Raw genomic sequence first — 15,197 nt, forward strand, 5'->3', positions numbered from 1 at the left:
CATAGTAAGGCAGGATCGTGACACAGAATAATGTAAAATGCTTCACCTCACCACCATTTGTCTCCTCCATCTTCTCACCTCCGCCCATGCATTTCATGTTCTCCCCTGCTTTCTCAGCCTCATCCTCTTCGCTCATTTGTTTTCTCTCCCCCCGCTTCTCTGCTTCCTGCAGTCTCACCAATCCTTCGTGTTGTTTCACACCAGGCTGTGTAGAAAAGACTAAAAATATATGTATTTGGTCCTGGCCGTCCCAAAAGGCAACTTCATAGAGAACAAAGGAGATAGCAGGGCTGCTCAAATAACTCAAAGAGAGCGAGAGGAAGCTGTTCTCAGGCTCTGTGGCCCCCCTGAAGAACATTATTACTGGATTATTGATTTACAGCACAAAATGGATGGAACATAAGTAGCGTTAAGCTCATTAATCCTTCTCCCGCGTCTTTTATGAAAATGGACTTGTTATCAGTGATTATTCTAATGGATTGTTATGATCGAACACTTAGTGTGCAGTACGCCGTCTGCCTTAGAGAAAGCACAGGGACAGCAGAGGTGAGGTTTGTGCACGTGAAGACAGGATGAAAGAGGCAGAGGCTGAGGCAGAGAACAGAGGTATCTGAGAAAATGAATGCACCAAAATAAAAGCTCCGAACACAGACTGAGATTGCTGACATTCCAGTGACATTTGGTGCGTCAGTGGCATTTGGCAAGACATACGAGCAGGTAGCTCAGTTCACATCCTAGCACGAGATGGGGCCGCTCAACCTCTGTGATATTCATGCTGCTACACAGGAGTGCTCATTAACATACCTAAAAGTATTTCTTTTTACATCATGCATAACCTACTGTCTGCACGACAACATGATCTTCTATATCTATTGTTTTGAAATGATTTTTTTCTCTTATTAAGCTGAACAAGTAGTTTTATTTAGACCAATGAAAACTGTAAGACACCCCAACCTCTATCTTTGTCTTCCTTACTCTCCCTTGCCTCCCTCCCTATCTCTCCCCTCTCCCAGCTCCATGTACATCCATCAGGGAGTGCTCCAATGGAGCGCAGCGGGCCCGACGATTGTCCTCATAAATTGTGTGTGTGTCGGGGTGCAGAAGGGCTAAGTGAGCAGTAAATAACAAAGGGTCCTGCCACCATCCGCTCACCATCGGCACGTTTCCGGCCACGCAAGATTACCCAGGATGCCCCTGGAGGGGGTGTCCGCTTCCTCTGTGTGATGAGTGGACAGGAGGAGGGAAGAACACGCCTTCACCACACAGCATCTGACAGAGAGAAGGTGAGATCCAGGAACCCTGCCGATTTAAATTGATGAGTGTCTTTATTTTGTTATAAAAAAGAGAAAGAAGCTGTTTGTCTCCCTCCTTCTGTAATAACAGATCGCTCGGCAGATATCTTTAACTGCCTCCATTCTTCACTGTCAGTCCTTTTTCTCTCTATCCCACTCACTTTCTCTTGCTCTTCATTGCCCTTTTCGATTTTTCCTCCTGCCTATTCTCTGTCCCTCTATTGACTCTGCATTCATAACTGCCTCTAGTCGCTTTTTTTTCTAGTCTGTGTTCCTCTTCTTTTCTCGTCACCCAAACTATTTTCCATTTCTTTTCCCCTCCTGTCATGTTCTCCTAACTTCTCCTGCAATAATTGGTCAAGAGGCAATCACACCTGAGAGTGCTCCTCACTTTTTTCTTACTAGCCATTCATTGTTCATTGGATATATCTATTTTTGTCCACCTTGATGCAGCCATCAAAAGTAATAACCGTATAATCTGGTACACGTGTGATTCTTGACTTTTTGCCTTGCCTTGCATTTTTCTGTACTCCTGCATGCTGTTCCACTCACCTTGATACTGAATATCCTTTCATCCATTTATCTTTTCTTATCCCATTTGCCAGAATTACACTTGGCAAACTAAAATCCCAAACCTCAACAACACCTGCTTTTGCCCTTAATTTCCCATGTCCCTACCAGTACAGATTGTGACAGGTTTATTATACATTCTGGGATGTTGATGCAGCTGCTCATTTTAGTTGAATGACGGCGGCGTGTGAAAAAAAAACTAAACAGTGAATGTTTAGTTTTGAGATTGTTGCGTTTGATGAGAGAGATGCTCTTTGACTGTCTTCGTCTTTCAGCTGGAGGAGTTTTCTCTCCAAACATTGACAGCCCTAAGAAAGAAAATGAATAGGTACAAAATGGGATGTTCAGCCTGTTTTCTGAGATATTCTTAACACAGCTTATGTAAGGGCTGAGTTATACGTAGCCCTATTAAATCTTCCCTCCCTTCTTTCTGTTTTTGTAAGAGAGAACATCATGTCAAACTGTGTGTCGGAAACGATAAACTGTCAAATTCTGGCGATGAGTTTGGCAGGATGTTCTCAAAAAGAGAAAAAAAAAGGCATGTGGCCAACTCAATGAGAAATATTTGCCTCTCTCCCACACTTACTTTGTAATGGGATACTGTAAGAAATCAAAATAATGAGACTGTAATTATGAGAATACTTCTCTGCCAGACAGGAATAACATATAGATTTCTATATAAGCCCTACATATCGCATTAGAATCAATAAAGTATTTTAATAGTTTGATGTGTAACCTTTTTAAGTATATTGATTTGTGCAGTGTTCTGCATGAGGGCTCAATTTGGAGTGTATTGACTGTGGTGTTGCTGTGATATGGTGAGGGAGGGCCTCGGGCTCAGAGCAGACGCTCTCAACGCCGCAGTTATTGACCCTCTCTGACCTTCTACTTACAGAGACAATATAGGCATGTCTATAGAGGTCTCAGTTTATTGTATCAACACTGCAGTGATATAAACAGAACCAGTCGGTCTACACTTATAAGACTCACGAATTATTTGTATTCATAACCACACAGAGTGTTCCTAATAGAGCTGTGCACTGAATGTCAATACTTTTTTGAATATGATATTCTGTTCCTGTTTCAAAAACTGTCAAGTAATTATCATTTCACTGAATGGTTGGGCAGTTTCTTATTCCTATTGTTTATATATTCTAAAGTCTGATTTGAGTCATGGCCTCAGTGTCTTAATTCCCTGATCTTTTTCAGAGGTTCCCAAGTTTTTCACACCCTGTAGCACTATGTTCCAAACTAAATTTCGCAAGTACTACTTACCACTGCACAAAAGAAGCAAAAATAACAATGAAAAGGCCAATCCCCTTTTGCTGTTCTTCTTGCCCTGTGGCGGTTAATTCCAGATTTTAAGATAGCATTTTTACTTATTAAAATGTTCTTCCACGTGTTGCAGGTCAGAAGTTCAACTGCAGACGTTGACTCCTTTTGCGGCACTGAGTTTTTCTCACTTTTTTTTTTTTTAAAGACTGAGTCGCAATCTGCGCTTATCTTGCGCTAGCGTATATATACTGTACAGCAGTTCTTGTTATGTCAGACATATTTACAGAGATTAAATATCAAAATTATTGAAAGTATTGATTGGCACCTATTTTCTACATAATTAACATGTTTTCATACAGAAAAACACACTGTTATCTGTAATTGAATAACTTGTTTTCACTTTGAAGGACTTTTGATAGTTGGAGAGTTCACTTTCAGCATGGTGCACTACTAGGTCAAGCTTGCGTACGACTCGCTTTGGAAACATTGCTTTATTTTACAGAGTGCTTGTTGGCTCTAAAGGCACAGATTCATAATCCCAATGCATCCAAAGGGATATTGGAATTAGTATTATTATGTTTTTAAATCAATTAAATCAAGCAGGTTAGAACTTGCTATCACTTCTACATTTTTACTCAATGATCACTCCCAAATCTTTTAAGACCGTGACTTACACTTGCAGACAAAGTTAAATCTAAGATGTTTTCCGAGGTTGATTAATGTTTATGTAATTTCACTTTCTTGCAAAAAGTTAGATGAGAAGATCGACATCACTCATGTTTGTCCATGAATTACTAAGATTTAAGAATGGCGAAAATTAGCTTAGCTTAGCATAAAACTGGAAGGTGGAGACTTGCGCTGAGCTGCTACAACCTGCAAGTGCCACATCACAGGCAGGGTTAGCAGAGCTACCATAATGTACATCTGCACACAAACATTAAGACAACAATTAAGGATTACCACTTATTATAATTGTGCTGCTTGACTTAAGGGAAAACTTAAGTAATGCTAAGACAATCATCAAACCTAAGTAGTGTGAGGTATTACAAACCGTGGCACAAAAAAAAACCGAATAAAGAAGTCACCACTAATGTATGAATGATAACTAGTTTGTACGATATAGAGATAATCAGGAGTCACTCATGAAGAAACTGTTCAACATTCAGATTTATTTGTAAACTAACCTTAGCATATTATACATCAACATTTAATCTCCTTATCTGTTTTCCACTAAATTATCATTAAGAACAATATAGTCTTCAAATGAAGTTGCAAAGTTAAAGTAATCTAAACTACTGCCACCTTCTGGCTGTAGTCAAGCTAAAGGGAAAGAGGGGCAAATCATTAACCTGACCTAAAACTTAAAAGATTGTCATTTCCACTGCATGGCTCAGCTTGTCTGGATTTGAGTCAATAAACTTTTGGTATCGGTTACTTTTCTCTATTTCATTTACCACTGCAGATATTACCCTTCAGTGTAAGTAGGATTCTCAACAGATTGACACGGCTGACGGCACAATAAACTGTCACATCCTCTCCAACGCGGCACTCCCTTGATCCTTGCAGCAACCAAACAGAGACACCTCTGTACTCCATCAGTTGAACTGTGTAGATTCGAAGGTGGACATTTTGTAGATTTTAAGAGTGAATAACAAATAGTGGTTACTTTTTGTGATGCTAGTTTGGCAATTTTATATTGCTGGTTTATTCAGAATACCTTGGTCTGCTGTGATTTAAATCCACCTTTTAGAATCTGCTCAGCAGGGCTAATATATTACTTTTGAAACTTTGTCCAGAGCCAAGCTGTTCCCTACTGCTTCCATTCTTTATGCTAATTTAAACGATTGTGGTCTATTTATTGAAGCTGTATTACACGATTGTGCACATTGACTGAAATATTCAGACCCAAGCTGACATTTTTATGACTACACTAATATATAAAATGGAACATTTGTGATGTCTCATACAATATAACTGATACATTTCCCTGTTATTCACCCTGACAGTTTTTATATTTTTAGAGATCTCAAATGCACCCCTATAATTTAAAGTAAACTTCCTTGGGTTTGAATAGTGCTCGTCTAATGAACATGTTGCAATAATGAAGCCACAGCATAGTCTTTGTGTTTGAAGAGACACGTTTCTACTTTTATTTTAACCGCAAACCTAGTTCAAAATGTACTACTGTGAAACCAAACAACAATTACTTTTTAAGAGATGGACAGCTTGATAGGTGTGATGGGTGAACAATATCGTATCTCTTCAACTGTCTCTCGATGTTCTCTCCATGTCTGTCAGCCTCCCTGTTCTCCCTCCACCCTTCTGCTGCTGTCTTGGGCATCAGCGCAAAGGTAAAGCCTCCCTTGGATAGAGGTGACCCCCAGGACCCGATTAACATCACACCATCTCACTGAGTGGCCAAAACACACTCCCTAAATGAACTCTCCTCTCCCCCTCAGCCACCGTCGTTGCTGAAGCCCACCACTGGGTGAATTAGATTGCAGGCTTTTTAATACGGCTCTTAATGGTTTATAAATTGCACGTAATGATTCCTCCTTTCCTCTCTCTTGCGATGCTTTTTATGGCCCCTCTGCTCTCCAAGGTAGTGGGTGGGATTTAATATATGGTGGAGGAGGCAGAATGAGGAGGTGGAACTAGCCCTGCACGGCTTTCTGCCTGCCCTTAACGCTTCCCCTGGCTACTGAGAAGGGAATCTTGGAAATAATGCTGGACACTGCTACTATCCGGCTCTAGCATATAACGGCTGGGACATGACAGTGCTTCATGACGAAAGGGTCACCAGAGAAGTGCAAATAACCAGGAGTTGTGTTTGGGCGGAAGGCAGAGAGTGTGATGAAAGCTGCGATATGTAGGAGAGGTCGCACCTAAGGGAAACTCAAAAATCTGCACCACAACCAGGTGCAGAACCAAAATATGGACATAAAGAAGCACACTCAGGATATCACCCCAGTGTAAATGTTCATGTATTTTTACACCTTGTCAGTGCAGTGTAGACCTTGCTCAAGCCTGAATTAAGACCTCCAGCGGCACAAAGTCATCTGTCTTGTCCTCAGTAATGTAACCACCAAACCTGAACTCCCCCTAATACAGAGATGGGACGCTGGACACACCCCAATTTCCTTTTTGTGGTTCGATATTTTTGTAATGCAGCATTTGAAAGATAACCAGCAATGCAAAACACAACACACTTTACAGGCGTAGTGATCCAATTTTGTATGTTATTAATTTGTTTATTCAAAAAGAAACTGCTTGTTCTAATTGTTTAATTCATGTCATTACTTATTTTCTTTGCTAGCCAACAATGAGCCTTCCAACTGTCTGGAGACTGATAATTAGAGCAGTGAGGGAGGTTTTCATTTCCTAATGCACCACAATATGAACAGTAGCCAGCATAAACCCAGTGCCTTACTTGATAGTTTGTTGGCACTAAGTGAAATTCCAATTAACTGACCCAAACGTCTACAGGGATTGTTTTTTTTTGGGGCCATATATGTGAAGTGACCAGTGGCAGTGGCATCTAGTAGTAGGTCAAAGTGATGTAAAGGTGGTTTAACTTCTTCACTCCACTGCGGAGTTGTAAAGCGTGTCCCATGTTTTTTCAATGGTCCACTGAATAGCAGAACTCAGAGAGCACAAGAGAGGAATCATTTACATTGTGTGCAGTGAGGCACTTAAAGTAGCCGGGCTCTGCCAGACTCCCCGTTACACAGCCATTGCCATTGTGAGTTGCAACGTTGGTAACAATGACTTCTATCCACCTAAGAGTCTCTTAGGAAACAAAGCGCCAAGGGTAGTGAAAAAACACCTCCTCTATCCAACTGAGAACAGGTGGAGAAGCAATGCCCTGCAACTGCCCCTCACTGTGCCACTAAAGAATGGTTCAAACAATTTAGTTTGTCAAAGAGGGACTCCTGCCCTACTTTCCACAGCTTTCTGGGAATCTGCTGCTATTCTAGCTGCCTCCAGTCCTCTGGTGGGATGAGAACGGCTCCAGAGACTGAAATGTGTCTATATAAATAAATACCTCTGTGTTTAAATACCCTGTTGGTAGGCTGATTAGATGTAAGAAAAGTGACTCTGGTACTTACATTACTAATACTTCTTGTAAAGCCATGGCAGAAATGTGCAGAAAATCGAAAGGAATAGAAGGGTGCAGCAAAGGGATGTTGTTTCCTAAGAGCAAAATAAAGAAAAGGTAAGGAAAAGAAGAAAGATGTAAGCACACAGGTACACATACACGCAGAAACACGAAGAGATAAGAAGTGGTGTAAAAAATGCTGATCCATGGTCCCTGTCTGGGAAGGCAAAAACAGAACATTGATTCTGCAAGATCCACAAATGAAAAATCCATGGGGGTAAGGAGCACTTCGGCCCTGTGGCAGAGACAGGGCACCAGCGGTCACGCTCTCGTATCGCAACTGACACCGAGCTGGGGCCTCTCACTGGGTGGCAGTGGGCAGTGCTGGACCCCGGCCAAAATCAACCACACCAGCAGGACGCTTACTGAGAACTGAGTAGGAAGGGGAACATTTATTTTTCAGCTTAGAAAAGAAACAAGAGACAGTTTGTCTGTTTGTTGGAGTGAAAGGATCACATTATGCTGGGGATGTGTGTCATTACTCAATACCATTAACGTATCAACCGGAATAACCCAGTAAAAGTGGTATCAAATATTCTCAAGTCAAATTATATCTGCCTTTCGATTTCTCTTTTTACCCAGATGGACAAAAGGAATAGCATTTGTATGGTTGTGCTCGAAGCAAATCACCGTAAGTATTCTGAGATTCAATGTGACATGTGAATGGTGCACTATTGAAGCACCTTTAACCTATACAGTTTGTGGTGTGGGGATTTCGAGCACAGAGTATTTCACAGAGCTGCCAGTTTATCGTAGGGAAAAATTTGTAAGGGTTTTGGTAATACCACTGGTATTGTGATTTTCTAAAAAGAAACCTAGCACTACGTGATACCAGCAAAATATGACTAAAGCCACAAAGATGTTTAAGCCTGTTATTTTCTTTTCCTGTTTGGGTTGCCTGGCAGTTTGATCGCATTAATCCCCAACTGTGCATCCGACCATTGTGCCTAAAATTGACGAAACACGGTCACTCCCTCTACCTGTAAAGAGCAGATAAAGAGGCCTTGCGTCTCTATCTGTGGTTCCATTTGAACTCCCTCTGCTAAACCAGCGGATGGAATTCGGGCTGTGGGAAGGAAGTCCTTTTTTCTCATTACCACCCTCTGTCAGTACATGTACACACCACAGAAGCACTAATCTGCACCCCTGATATGCTAATCTTTCCTTCTCCCCCAACACTCTTTTCAGATGGCAGCCACACCTAAATGCAGAAAGGGGAAGGCGAGAGGAAGTCATTAAAGCATGCCCTGCAGGAGCCTGCCTGGGCCTGGGTGGGATGAGATGGGACGGCAGCAGCACTTTGGGTGTGTATGCACTGGGGGGAGAGAAAGGGTCTCCAGGGAGTGGTAGATCGGTTTAGTCGCCAGCTCTACTTTGCTTCCCCCTGGGGTAGTCCCTGTCCCCAACAGACAGGATAGCAATCAGACATGCAGGGTGTGGAGCCTAAAACATTTTTGTGGCTTGTGTGTGTGTGTGTGTGTGTGTGTGTGTGTGTGTGTGGATTTGGGAGATTAAAGGTGACAGTCGTTGCTTTGCTTAGACCAGCTCACCTGCCACGATCTGTCAGTAACCAAAGCTGCTCAGTGAAGCGAACTACACCTGTCATCAGTGAGTGTTCGTAACGCTGTGTGCGTACTTTGCGCATGTACACCTCACTCTTTCTGTCGTTTCACCTACATTTGTATTGAAGGATGAATATATCCTCAAAAGAGGTACCTGTGGTGCCCCTGTGCAGCTTATGGAAGCACAATCCTTCATTGGGTGTACTTATTCTATACGCCTTACGACAGCGAAAGCAATCAATCAGTTTGTGCGACTCCTAGCATTATCATTTCAATTGATGTTTTGTTTTGTGGCACTTCAAAACCTACAGATTAACATGCTTTTGAAAAAAATGCTGGTTTATGACTGTGTGAAACATTTGTTTTCACATTTATGTGAGAGAGAACAATTGGGGATATTGTTTACTGTGTTCTTTCCGTAAACTTGAAAAAACTGCAGATTAACATAATTGAAAATATATCAATCTTGCGTTAGAGAGAGAAAAAGAAGAGGAAATAGATGAAGGATGGAAAGCATTTTTTCGTCCTGAAGCACCTTAACAGATCATATATGTCTCCTATTAAAAGCTATGAGCTGTTTAATAGTTTGAATATAACCTCTTCATTTGTCACAGGCAATAATCACATTGTAACTCAGATTTAATGGCTATGTGCAAAACCATAACGTGAAATCATACTGATTACTGTGTGAGCATGGGTGCGTGCATGCGTGGGTGGGTAGATTTTTGTGAGGCGATGATCTCCGCACATCCCTTATTGAAGTTGGATATTATGACAACTCTTGTTTTTTGACACACATTAAATAGTGTATCTCATCTTTAAAGGCCCTCCGTGCTTTTTGCTGTTTTTCCCTGAGACAAAGCAACTGCTTCTGACAATCTTAATCAAAGAGAGGATCCTGGGATGTTAAAAATTGCAGTCATGAAGACAAAAGAGAAAAAAAAGGTGTAAAACTATGCAATACATCTTAATGAGCTAACAGGAGATGAGTGTTGCATTTATATGCCCACTGCATACAACACCAGTGTGCCTCATAACTGCATTTGTTGTAAATAAATATGAGCAATCAGCTAAGAAAGGCAATAAAGCGGCCATAAAAAGAGCAAACAGTGAGATGGGAGGAAATTGCATTTTCAGACAGAAAGACAGACAGACACAGAGAGAAAAAAGTCCGATAGAGACTCAAAAGGGAAGAGCTAAACTCTTTTTCTTTGACTTCTGTATCTAAAGACCTGGTTGAAGGTCAGGGAAAAAATAAAGTTCATGGTATTTAGACCATTTGAGCTCAACCTAGGTAACAAAGAGAACAACAGGCAGTACTAGTGGTCCGGGGGAAGCAGAGAAAAAGGAAGTCAGAGAGAGGTTAAAACGAAGTGTTGTATCCTCAGCTCCCTCAGCCCTGCGGCGTGGGGTCACCTCAGAGACTGGAGACAGAATTACCCAGCAGCCCCTGCCGCTCGCAGGATCAGGCGGACAAGGAGAGAGGACGACAGAAGTTAATGAAGGGAAGAGACAGTTCGGGTCCCCTGAGGGCCTCGAGGCACCTGCCTGGCGTGCTCCCACCACCCAACCTGCTCTGATTGGCTAATTATCAACATGGATTTAGCCCAAAGTGAAATCACTGATTGATTGGAGTGCTTTAAATCTGTCTTTGCTCTCTCGCTGCCTCTCCTTCCTATCTCTCTGGGTCGCTGGAGTCCCGCTGCTGGGACTCTGCGCGGCTCAGTAGCAGCAGGTGACCGGTCTTTCTGCACAATGTGGACACGCAGCCTCGACTGTGATGATTTTCTCTCTCAGCGGACATGAAATTCATTTGTGAAGTGCTCAAAGAAATAACTCAGAATCTACAGATAATTACTAATTACAGCATAAAAAGCAAGAGAACATTTTTCAAATTGGAGCGAGGGACGAAAGGGAGTGGCCTTACTTATTTTGTGTCAACATAATTGTATTAATAGATGTTATTTGCTACCACCTTGGTCGTGGAGGTCTGACTAAATTAAGTGTTTGCTTATATTCATTCATCAGTGATTAAGTTGCTGCAGGTCCAGGAGGAATCTTGTCTCATTAAACTTTACATTGAAAGCCAACAGGAAATAATGCTGTACGACTGCATTAATCATAACTGGTAACGGAGATGGCTGTTTCTCCCTAAATCGTTTTGTCTGTCCTACAGATTCAGATGAACTGGATACTCATTCTTTAGCTGTTATAGCTGAAATCATTTTCCCGTGTTTGAATTTATTCCTACAACATAAGCTGACATAGTTAATATCAAAGCAGGCTAGAAAAAGCTCAGAATAGAGGTTTGAATTTGGTTTTGCTGGATATTCAAGGTGTATTCAAATAGGCTGCTATGTGGGAGTGCTTCCTTTTTGTTTGCTGATCTGCTTCCAAAGCAAACTGGAGTGCGTGAGTAGCGCTGAAAGAACAAGAGATGAAGAAACAGGGAAAACAGGCTGAGCACATGTTGCTTGTTGAAAAGTGTGCTAGTGAGTACGTCTTCCTACTCTTTCCACGTGTCAGATCAGTAAGAATCCATTCTCGCTGCTATGGGAGGAAACACGAGGCGCCAGCGTTTCTCACAGTGAGATGGAGACTCTTTGGCCGTACACAACTCCAGCTGAGAGCTTCACTGGGATGTTAGAATCATGAACCCCGGTCTACATACAGAGAGAGACAAAAAAGGAGAAGGAAGAGTGGTCTCCTTAGAGAGCAGGTTTAACTCCATGGTTACAGTCCACACAACCGTACAGGATGTCGCTCTCTATTTTGCTGCAGTGCATCCTGGCACAGGACATCTATAGTAGTCCTGGGAAGCCCCAGGGGAGGCTAGGGGATTAGCGCTGGCCTATCTCTTTAGAGCTGGGAATTAATTAAGTAATTATGAAAGACAGGCGGGGGGATGAAATATGCATGAGTCCTGATTGGGACATTTGTGATTGTGTAATCTAATTTTGACCATCCCTGTCGCAGCCAGGTAGAGCACACCCACATACATGCATGTATACACACAACAATAATGCTTACAGGCCACACAATAACATAACCAAAGATCACATTCGCTGTTGGCAGAACGGGTATTTTGAGTGTCTCATTATGTTAATTAAAATGTGGTAATCAGTGTGGATTAATCACCATAGTAATGAGGATTGAACTGCAGATTATGTCTTCTTACCTAATCCATATAATTGTATTTGTAGAATCACCAGATTAATATGCTAGCATCCAATTAATGATAAAATGATTGATTAAGCACGTGCTTCACTTTGGAATTTTGGAAGATCTCTGCTTCTGTCTCTTACATCATTTTTTATTGTTGTTTGCGGATTCCACTGGGCTTTTTTCTGTGTGTCTACTGGTCTCCCTTCCTCTTTATTGATGGACATAAAGGCCTGTTTGCAGCAGAGTTTACCCTGTTCTCCTGAAAAATACTTCCTGAAGAAGAACTCAAACAGAGTCGATACCCAACAAGAGATCAGTAGCCACAAAAAACTACTAATTCACAACTCATGTGCAGTACAACCATGCAATATATTTGATATATGTCTTAAACAAAACCGTAAATGTACACTACATGTGCACACAAGGCTCGCATTTCCTCTCAATCACCTGCAAGTCTATCGACCAAGGTGGATCCTCCTTCCTTTCATTTATTTTTGGTTTTTTTCATGTATTGATTTGCACATTGGTGTATGAGTAGAGCTGCATCACATAGTGCTGGAATATCATGTTCTTGGTTTGACCATCTGTGTCCTTTAGCATTCATCACCTCGGTCTTAAAGATTAACATTCAGTGTAACAACACTGTCTTAAATACGCTTTAATTAAAAGAAAGGGGGAGACTAGTCACATCAATGTGAGACCAAGATCATAAAAAAGGTGGCTAAATGAGGAAAAACTCTGATCTTTTTACGTTCCACTGTAGTTTACTGGAGCACTGCAGTGGGACCCGCCAGTATTTACATGTAAACTGGTCCCCAGTGTTTGAACTCTGCTCAGAAAGCAGAACATAAAGCAGAGAGATGAGAGGGTAGATGCAGAGAGAGAAGCAGAGATGAAAGGCTGCGGTGTGCCCTCCAAAGGGAATGTGGGAGCCCAGAAGCACGCTTACTCACTGTGTTTGATTGTTCCTTTGTCTCTCTGTCGCAGAAGGAGCTGCTTTAAAGCCCGAACACAGGAAATGTGACGGGAGAAGGACTGCAGGTCGGATGTTTCAAGTTTACATCCCTGCTGTGCTACACATTGTGGGATTACCTTGTTTTGGCATCTTTGAACTCCATCAGACTGCACCTCAAAGAAGGTCAGAATTCATACAGATGGAGGTTTTGTCCAACTAACACCCTCCACCTTGTGAACCCCCAAATGACAGTCGTGCAGAAGATGAGAGGAGCAGGTGTGTCTCAGGCATCAGGTGTCCACCTCAACAACCCCCGTCTGTTCCCTGTAAGCAGGTGTGATACTTGCTCATTAATCCATCTCAGGTTATGACATACCTTACAGGGGCTTCTGTTTCCTCCATCCTTTTTTTATTACAGGGGCTATTATAAATACACATGGTTTCTATGGTGTTGTTCATACAGCATTCCAACAATGTTTATATATATATATATGTGTGTGTGTGTGTGTGTGTGTGTGTGTGTGTGGATAAAACGTAATAAAAATAAAAATAGTAAAGTACAAAAAGGAAAATAAAGGAAAGAAGAATTAAAAGACATATCAGAAATACATTAACATAAATAATAAACTAAAGGAACTTGGGCATCATTCAAAATGTGTTTATTTCGTTTTAGTGAGATGACATCTCCTATTACACTCCTTACTGCTACAGCGTCTTTTCTTTCTGATTCCCTCCATGTGCCATGGGAAGAAGTGGCTCATATTTCATGCTTTTGTTTTGATGTTTATTTGTCAATAAAAGTCTGTGCGATCTGCCCCGTGCAGTTTAACCCTTTTGTTTAAAACCTCCTTTGTTGCTCTTTTTACATCCACCACTGCAAAAGAACAGCTGTAAACATTGTGATATTTCAGTAAAATATCTGGTAGAATGAATGTAAATGACTTGCATAACTTTGTTTTGTAAACTTTTTTGCTCTATATCACTAAAATATGACCTTGTTTCATGCAGAGTAAGCTTCCCCTTCTGATTTTGAGGCTTCTGTGGATTCAACCTCAACGGACTGCTTTGCATGGATTTGACTAGTATCCAAAGATGGATTTGCATCCCTTGGAAAAAAAAAAAGTACCTAAACTGCCGAAGCACAAAGGTCATAGATAATAACATATACATGGAAAACTCATGATGGTTCTTGCTCTGGTAACTCCAACAATCTGCCGATATATTGATTATCCCCATTTTAAACATCCAGTACAGTCTTTAGAAGACAATTTCTTATATCCTCATTTAAGCAATGGAATTTATTAATGTAATTATAAACATGGTATATCTTATTGTTGGGTGTATTCGTTTATCCAAGATGTTATACACAGTTGTTTAGTGCTGGAATAGTTCTATTATTTCCCTTCTAATAATTTCCCTTGCAGACAGTTTTGACTCCCACCTCCAGAAACAAGGTTATATTGGTACGATGGGAAAGGCAAACAAAGCTCGCCCACACCTGGGCTTTTTACGGGCTAATAGGATGACCGCTGGCTGGCTGTAATGTGGGGTCAGCTGCTGTGCTATGCATCCATTGTGTGCAGATATCCAACCTATTATTATCAACTTGATTGGCCGTCTAGTCAGACACCTAATGATAGTTTCCATTCAGCTTATGTGAGGAATGTGGAAAAAACTGTCACTTTACTCTTTTGGCTTTTCTCTGTTTTTATGCCTGAAAAGGTAAATTGGAATATTAAATCATTTTTGACTGGCTGATATTTTGCTGTAAGATGCCACTGAGCCCTGTCCAACCTAGCCACACATGCGGTGAATCAAACAATGAACAATTCATTGCGGTGATATTTACACTGAGGAGATATTTCCTGTTTTTGGCACGTCTTCCTTTTTTTTCTTAAAGTGTGAAACCCTGCTTCTGTTTTTGTTTTTTATAGCTGCTGAGAAACCACTCGCATGTGTCAGGGAAAACTGAATTGTTTCATTTCAAATTCACCAAAATAGCTTTATGAAAGTGAATGTTTCTGAAAGCAGATATAGTGTTAGCCAGCCCATACTCCTGCTACATTGGAAATGTATTAAGTCTGACATTAGTATTACATATCAAATCAAACCATGATTCTTTGCAAGTCTCACACCTTTGAATATCAAGCCGTTGTTATGTAACACGGTAACTTCATTCTCAATAACAATAATCTGTTTGTGCAATTATGTTAAGCACA

At 41.2% G+C, this 15,197-nt stretch overlaps 1 long non-coding RNA gene across 2 annotated transcripts in view; it reads left to right on the plus strand.

Annotated features, from left to right (window-relative positions):
• The window catches only part of LOC134859058 (uncharacterized), a 59,721-nt gene extending 45,972 nt beyond the window's left edge, over positions 1–13,749 (plus strand). The window contains exons 3-5 of one of the 2 annotated variants that reach the window (XR_010165039.1): positions 1,014–1,283; positions 8,485–8,600; positions 13,011–13,749. This is a non-coding gene — a long non-coding RNA (uncharacterized LOC134859058). The remainder of the gene's footprint in view (positions 1–1,013; positions 1,284–8,484; positions 8,601–13,010) is intronic. The other variant, XR_010165040.1, reaches the window with a different exon arrangement.
• The last annotated feature ends 1,448 nt before the right edge of the window (positions 13,750–15,197 follow it).

This window comes from Eleginops maclovinus, chromosome 22 (genome assembly GCF_036324505.1).
Source record: "Eleginops maclovinus isolate JMC-PN-2008 ecotype Puerto Natales chromosome 22, JC_Emac_rtc_rv5, whole genome shotgun sequence".
Classification (NCBI taxonomy): domain Eukaryota; kingdom Metazoa; phylum Chordata; class Actinopteri; order Perciformes; family Eleginopidae; genus Eleginops; species Eleginops maclovinus.